At 37.1% G+C, this 8743-nt stretch overlaps 1 pseudogene; it reads left to right on the top strand.

Moving 5' to 3' along the window:
- The first annotated feature begins 8409 nt into the window (after positions 1-8409).
- Positions 8410-8528, top strand: LOC112478250 (annotated as a pseudogene).
- Positions 8529-8743: the final 215 nt, after the last annotated feature.

The following is an 8743-nucleotide window of genomic DNA, read 5'->3' as shown; positions in this document are numbered from 1 at the left end:
ATAAACACGGTAGGTCGGTAGATCGAACACATTGGTTTGTCTCTGGTCTCTCCTAATAGTTCATTAAAATGACAGGAAAAGACTAACAGGGGCACACGCCTAAAAGGACAAGGAGAACGAAGGAGGAAATCAAAGGAAGAAAAGAAAGAGAAACATAGGTTTAGAAGATAGAAAGTAGACAGAAGAGTAGAAACTGACTTAGCAAAATGGAGATAGGTGGGAACCAACACAAGCCACTTTGTGTCTGAGAATTTGAGAAAGGCTCTGAAACTGGACACTAGTTGTCTCAGAAAATAGAATGAGTTGCAAGAATGAACTCAGGAGGGTTTCTTATTTGTCTTTATAAGGTTGCTCGGGTCCTCTGGTCACCTCTTCCACTCTGTGGGACCAGGGAACCACCATTTCCCAGCTTCAGTAGAAGACTGAATTTACAGATGACGGTTTTAATGAGACAACATATTTGAGAAACATATTAGAAAGAAAGAGATTAAGTGGATGTCTACAGACGGAAAGGTGAGACTCCATCTCCAATCCCCTTTCCTTGTTTGACTCTTGTAATTCTGGTGAGCAGTCTTAGAATTGTAGGAAATGTGAGGGTTCTTTATGGAAGAAACTGACCAGCTCAAGAGAAAGGGAAAAATAGATTATGAGTGGACAGGTGGGGTGGTGGGGAGGGAGAAGAAGAGGAAGAGAGGGAGGGAGGCAGGAAGGGAGGGAGATTATATGAAGCTCTTAGGAATGTAGAAAGAAGAAGAGGAAGGTGGAATGAATGTCTGAGGAGGAGAAGTGGTTATAAAAGAACTGAATCTCTCCTTCATGCTAGGGGGTCAATAGATGATATCTAAAAATGAAAAAAAAGATACCATGTATGGATGAACACATTATTTAGAAATAAGAAGGTAAATACTTGGTGAAAACAGCCACAGGATTTGAGAGCAGCTGTTAGAACTAAGAGGTTGGAAGCGTTTGAGCTTGGAATTGCTGATTTTGTTACACATGTTACAGAATTATGTGACTTTTAAAAACTATGCATGTATTTTACTCTTACGTAAGCATGAGAGCTTATCAATAACATAGTCTGTTGCACATGGGAGGCAGTGGATCCCAGTGGTTAAGATGTAAACTCTGAGCCAAGCTGTCTGGATTCTTAGTCTGGCTCCACCTCTTACAAGTTGTGTGGCCTTAGGCAACTTACTTATGCTCATCACTTTAATGCTTCCATTTGTAAAATAAAGACAATTTCATAACAAAATGAAGGATCTATTTCACTATTTTGTTGTGGGAATTAAAGAATTAGTAAATTTCAGCGGTCTAGGGTAATTTCCAGCAAGTAGGAAGTGCTCAATAAGTATGGTGTCAGTTATAGAGCCATTTAAGAATGATGTTTATATGTAAAAAGCACATAGTAAATAATAAAAGGATACTGAGGTCAATATTGAGAAGTCTGTTATATATATATATATTTTTTTTAAACAGTAAAATCCAGGAAATACAGCAACATAAAAAGAGTGATTTCCTCTTAGTTGTGAAGTTTTCTGTACTTTAAATTTTTCTATAGGGAACATATCTCACTTTTAAAATCAGAAATAAAACCTTGATTTTAAAAATGCAAATGAGCTTTCGAAGATAAATCTGGCTGTCACAGGGAGAAATTATATGAAGATTAAATGAGAAATGGTAACATCTGGCATATCCAGACAAAATATTGGTTTTGTCTGAAAGCAAGGTGACTTGACTAGTTTTCTCCGATCTGGGCTCTAGTTGTGACCTGAGGTCCTGGCAATACACACACCCATCTCCACCAGTATCAGAAGAAGTTCTGTTATTCATATGTATGTGCAACAGTGATAAAGTGTTTAGACAAAAATAGTTTAAACCACTAGTCATAAGCACTACAATCTACAAGTATTTGACAGATAGTAAACACTTGAAAATATTTATATATTAAAGAGATAAAAAATTGGGATAAGAACTACATATAATTTACCATATCATTATCTCAAGTGTAATTTCTGTAAGACAACCCATATGAGTTGCTGACTGTATTCCTGCTATAAACTCTCAATTCTCTATTCATTAGGGAAGCATTCAATCTCATCCCAAACCACTGTCACAGGGCAATTGTAAATGTTTTGAGGTTTCTTCTGGACTTCTGTGCTGACCAAATTCTGCTGATTTACTTCTATTTACTCCTCTCCGTTCCTTTTGACATGGATCTGCATTTTTCGCATTTCACACTGATCACTCTCTTTTATGGGAGTCCTTGGTACGCTATCCATAAAGTCCTTGGCTTTTGCTGATGTTCTCATTAATGTTCACTTAATGTACCTTGTAATCTGCTTTGTTTAATGTTTTAACACCGTTTCTCACATGTAGATGTTCCATAAATATCAGTTGAACAAACAAACAAATAAATGGGCTGCAGAAGACAGCCAATGTTCACTCAACTTTCAAATGAAAGGGCTGGATGAGATGGTCACCAAGTCCTGCTTCAGCTCAGAAATGCTTTAGTTATATGTCGAATGGATCTTTTCATAAGAATGTTGGCTTCTCTGGGCTTTCCTTCAACTTTCCTTCAACTGCTTCAAAGAAAAGGTGCCTCAGAATCAAATATTTATAGACCAAAAGTGTGACAGAATGGACATAGGTCCTGGAGTCCGACTGACCCGGGTTCTGATTCTGGTGTTGCCAGTTACTAACTGTAAAGCACAGGGGTAGTTCAGACCCATCCTCTGGGCCTCAGCTTTTACCATCTCCAAAAGACAAACAGCAATGTGCACGTGACATATAGAAGGCACTCAGTATGTATTTGTTGAGTGAAGGAACTCAGCAGAAAACTAAATGAAATTATTTATCTATATTGCCTGACATAAGTGCTCGGGTGTTTACTTCCTCTTTTCATGCATGTTACAATCAAATACAAATAAACAGAATGATGGCCAGAAGGATTCCTCTGAATGAAAAAAAGTAAGTGTTATGTCAAATTTTTATAGAAATAAAACTATGCAACTTTTCTATTTTCCTAGAATTTAAATAGAAAAGAACAAGTGAAATGAGACAAGCAATTTATTAATCCATTTCACAATGGGCCTATATTACATTATCTTTAAGGTCCTTTAACAAACAAAAATTAATTTCTAGACTCACAAGTAGTTGGCACATTGACAGACTCCTTAATTACAGGGTCTTTGGTTTAGAAAATAATGATTGATTATTTTAGACTATATTTCACTTAGTTATGGATGAGACCCTGAATATTTGCACCGAGAAATTATTTCAAAGTTATTATGATTAATAAGTGTTATAGACAGGATGTCTGAGTTACTGCAAAATCTGAGACAATGAAAATAATTTTCAAGAGTATCTGAAAGGGTTGTTCTGAGATAGATGACAGTAAATTAGGAAAATAAATTGTGCTTCTGCTTATTTATTCCACAAATATTTATTTGATGCTTTTTAAATACTAACCCCTATGTTGGACATTAGGGATATAAAGTTAGACGAGACATGAGTCCTGACCCCAAGAAAATCACTGTATAATGGAGGAAACCAAATCTTACACAAATAAATGCAATGTGGTGACAGAGGCACCAAGATAAAGTTCAGAGAGGGGTCTCACACGTGCAATTTTTTCCTGATGAGCTAAACAAACAAACATCACCTCACAGATGGGATGACATGAGCTAAAGTTAGAAAGATAAGCGGGGGCTCTCCGGGTGGGCAGGGAAGACATCTCCGAGATAGCGTGAGTGAAGGCGGCAGCACGCTTGGAGGCTTCTTCCAGGGGCTTGGTTGTGGCGTGGAAGGTACTAACGGGTGAACAGCATGGATGAAGCTAGGGAAGTAAACTGTCCACCAGAGGTCTGTAAACGCAGGGAAAGTAATCATAGTCACACTTTAAAGGGACCATTCATTTTAGTGTCAACATGGAGGCCTGAATGGCTCCATGACGCTCTTTGAGAAACTACTTGGATAAAGGAGGGGAGGTCAATGCTGGGGTCCAAAATGGCGGTGGGATGCAGTAAAGGTAAGGTGACCCACGGGTTTCTGATTAAGGGTACTGCATGTGTGGTAAGGAGTGAGGTCATTCATGGAGTTCTGGAACTCAGAAGAAGAAATAAGTTCGATGGCCCGGACAGATTTAAGAAGCAAACAAACATACAAATCATAGATATCTAAACTAATAAACTTTTGTTCATTAGGGATATAGTCTTAATTAGATGTGATAAATTATTTGACAGAGATAAGTCTTGGTTTTCAAAGCAGGGATCCAGACTCTTTCAACCTTCTTGCTTTATGCTTTAGCCTTGCCAAGGGAGGATAAGGGGAAGTCGGTTTATGGTAATTTTTCTGGTGGTTGTTCATCTTAAGTTGTAAAAAAGGGAGTCTCCTACTTGATTTACAAGTAAAGATATCAGGATATGATGTGGCCAGAGGTAAGAATATAGAAACTCATGACTTCTCTTAAGCTGGGTTCCAAGTTCATGTTTGTGTGTTTAATTATATAGGAAAAAAATTCAGGAGAGTGAAACCTAACTTCAGAGTGACCTGATGTGACTTTGTCTGCTTCCCATGGGTAATCCTTGATATGTGGTTCTGATTGTATTTTGTCTGTCCCTTTTTTGTTCTATCTGCACTAAATCCCTTTTTTGTTCTGTCCCTTTTTTGTTCTATCTGCAGGAGAGTTCAAGGAATTAGCAGTGATAACCAAGCTGTCACTGGATGGCCACCTAAGGGTGTATGTACTAGGACAAACAAACTGAAAACAAGTTTAACTTCTACATGTATAGATAGTGTGAGACGGGATTGTTCCAGGAATTATGAAAAAGGAAATCTTAAGAGAAAGGGATATAATGCTCTGGACAGGCAGAAATCTTTTACTTCCAATTTTTTTGGCACATCTCTTACACCAAACCTCCAGAGAGGGAGGACTTTGTACCAGGATCCCCAGCTCCCCAAATGGGTTGGAACTCTGCCTCAGCCACTTGTTACATATATGGCCTGGGGCAAACTGTGCAATCTCTCTGATGCGTATTCCCTTATATGTTTGTTCATCCATGGAGGCAGGGCAACACAATCGTCCTGCATTCTGCAGTGATTAAATCAGAGTCACATTTTGCAGGTAAGGAAACTAAGGTGCAAAGAGAGGTTAAAGAGGGTACATATTGGAGCCTAGATGTGATCCCAAGTTTCCTCATAGTGACAAGTATTTTTCATAGTAGACGGTAAAGGAGGACATTATTCTGCATCAAAGGGGAATGGGACTATCAACTTGATTTGGGTTCTCTGGAATCATATCAGCATTTTCCCTTTGTTCTCAGATCTATTTAGGGTTGTGGGGCTTCAAGGGTAAGTTGGGCAAAAATATTTGAGTAATTTATCAACCTTCCACTTTGCTTAGGCTGTTCAGCTCTGGCCTAAGGGAGTACAACCAGAAGCCCTGCTCACCAATGAAGCCCATCAATCATTCAATCCATCCTCATCCCCAAACCACAGAGAAGAGCTAGGGTAGCTAAAGGGAAGTTTGCTATTATTTAGGAAACAGTCAGCACATAAATGTGGTCATTTAAGATGTATGTCTTTGAAAAAAGAAACTGTTTTGCAACAAACAGAAGTAATGATTATCAGGGCAAGAACCATAAAGTAGCAGATTGAAAATAAAATATGCTTTTATTAAGTCTCCATTTCTATGTAACAGAAAAGGAAATAAATAACAGAATGCAACAAAGCTAGGGGCTGAGAAGATATGGCTAAGGGTGAAGTCTAATGACCTGACTTTGAAACAAAGACCCAGCTTTGGAGAGAGTTAAATACGTTGTTGAAATTAGAACAAATTTTCAAGTTCTCCACTGACCTTACATGCAATGCTTCTCTATTTACTGAATTTTAAGTACAAGATAGACCTTTTTTTTTCCTTTGCCTTATCTCTCTTGATTTCATTTTAAGTACTTAGCCATTGTTAGGCTCAAATAAATCCTTTGATTCATTAGGATTCATTGAGATTTTATAATATGGTGTTTAAAATAATACCATAATTAACATTCTTTATATTCTGTGTTTTTATTCTCTGGTAATCTCTCTTTTGTCTTGCCTCCCTGTGCTGCCTTGAAGCTACCATAGTCAAACTCATATATATATGTGTGTGTGTATATATTACATATATATGTATATTATATATATAATTTTGCTGATAGGTTATCTAGGCTAGATTCTGACTGCTTTTATTTTGCAATGTCATATTCATATTGAAGTTTTTAGTAAACTGTGCTTTGTGCTAAGAGAAAAGTAGAAACACATTAATTTTTTTCCTCTCCTATCTTTAAAAAAAAAACTCATTTTTAGCATCTTGATTTAAATTCATAAATCCAGCTTTAAGGTTTTATTAAGTTTCAGGTAACAGTAAATTAAAATCTCATTTGCAGATGCTTCGTTAATTTCATTTGTTACCAATAAATGCATCTACATTTCCTGATACATTTGAATGTGTCCTATAAATATATATTAATAATGAATTTCCATCGAGAAATATAACACATTGTTGTATAAGGCATATTATAATGACAAGTATTTTTAAAGTATGTGTTTAATACATAATTCAAATTATCAAAATGTGGGAGTATAAATCATAGCAGCGTTTAGAAATGAACTTTTTAAATTTGTATATGTAAATTTCTAGCAAAAATCTTTCTACTTTTCTTGTGAATGTGTGGGTCTGAATAATTACTTGATAGGCATCCACACATATTAATGGTTTCTAAGCATGTCACAATTAATCTGTCCTCCTCAGTGTAATATAAAGGTATTTTTTTACTTTAAATTAACTGCTATAGTGCCACAGCTTGTGTTTATCTGATGGAATATCCTAACTCTATATCTGGGTTTCCTCTTGGTTCAATGAGCAGTTCAAATACTTGATAGGTTGGGTCACTATTTTTGCTTTTGTGTGATTTAGACTGAGAGCTAAAGAATTTGGAATTTAGACCAAAGAATAAAAGAACTAGGAACATCCACGCTGTCGTCTCTCCCCGGATGCTGCAGCGTCAAACGTCTACCCTGAAGGTGTCAAAAAGAAGGATAATCGGCAGAGAACAGGGTTGGCATCAGCTCTAGTAGATGATATTAAATTGGTCTAGTCACAGCAGAATAAATGTGGACCTATGAGTAAGAGCAACTGGACCAACTTTAGAAGGAGTGTCTGACCAACCCAATGTGTCCTGACATGAAAGAGACAGGCTTAGAGGTAACTAGTTTCCTGCTGCTTTAAGTATTTATGCAAAGACAGGAAAACCACTTGATGGAGAAGGCAGTTTCCCCATGATGTCCATGAAAGGGCCTTTCAATTCAGCCATTTTATGATTCTCTACCTAGGCCAAAGGCTTCTGAGAGAGAATAATAACTCTTATGGATTCTTAAATCAGCAGGTCGGATGTGTTTTGTGGCCTAGGTGGGTTTAATTCTCTGTGAAATTAACTTAGCATCTGCTATCTCCAGATTTTAGAATCTTGAAGTGGAGGGTGCTTCTAGACATTTTGTGGCAAAGAGATGTGCAGTTTAAAAAAATGGGTGTTAAAAGACAGAGAGTAAAAATTATTTAATTAAAGTTACGCAGTAAATTAAGTTAGGCCGTGTGATGGGTGGACTTGTGTCCCCAGAAATTCAGAGGTTCAAGTCCTAACCCTTAGTACCTCAGAATATGAATTTATTTGGAAATAGAGTCCTTGTAGATATTATTAGTTAAGATGATGTCAACAGGGTGGGCCCAAATCCAATATGATTGATGTACTTATTAAAAAAAAAGGGGGGGGGTGAAATTTTGGACACAGAGATAGAGATGTACACAGGAGGAATTCCATGTGATGACTGGAAGTGTGCTGCCACACCCCAGGGAACTATCAGAAACCAGGAGAAAGTCCTTGAGCAGGTCTCTCCCTAGAACCTTCAGAGGGAGCATGGTCTTGCTAACACCTTGATTACAGACCTAGTGGTCAGACCTCTCTTTCAGAATCTGTCTAACTTACAGCCACGCCTGAAGACTGATCAAAGAAGGTCAGACTTCCTTTATATCTCAAGTGATATCATTTAAAAATATTTGGACATCTTTTGAAAGTAATATTGTACATTAAAACTTCCAAAGATACAAAGGATGAAGCAAATCTTTACTTATTTTCTTGCAGCTTGTTGCAGATATTAACAGGCTAGGGCAATAATGGATTTTCCTCTGTAGAATAATCTCTGATCTGTGAAGTAAGTAAACACAGTGGCATCTGATACCGGGATCCAACTGGACATTTGTTTCTTTGAGTTTTGTTTGATTTGCAAAAATAACTTTGACACTTTCATATCTAATCTCTTCCTATTATCAATTCTGGAAAGTAGGCAAAGAGTCTAGTACTTCTACTTTAAATTTTTGTCTATGGCCATGCCACCCTGAACAAGCCCAATCCTGTCTGATCTCGGAAGCTAAGCAGGGTCGGGCCTGGTTAGTACTTGGATGGGAGACCACCTAGGAAAACCAGGTGCTATAGGCAAAAAAAAAAATAAAAAATAATAAGAGGTCGTAAGCTGACAAGTTCTTTGCAATCTGTGAGGTCAACCAAGGGTTGACTTGCCTAAAAAAATGAGAAAAAAAAAATTAAAATAAATAAAAATAAAAAATGGCCTCATTTTTAAGATTTTAAGATTAAGTGGACTACTTAAGATCACAAAGAAAATTAATGACAGAGTAGGGAGTAGTATATTTGTA

This window comes from Pteropus alecto, unplaced genomic scaffold (genome assembly GCF_000325575.1).
Source record: "Pteropus alecto unplaced genomic scaffold, ASM32557v1 scaffold42, whole genome shotgun sequence".
NCBI lineage: Eukaryota > Metazoa > Chordata > Mammalia > Chiroptera > Pteropodidae > Pteropus > Pteropus alecto.
The sequence above is the reverse complement of the archived record's forward strand: the minus strand, read 5'-3'. Positions and strand labels throughout refer to the sequence as shown.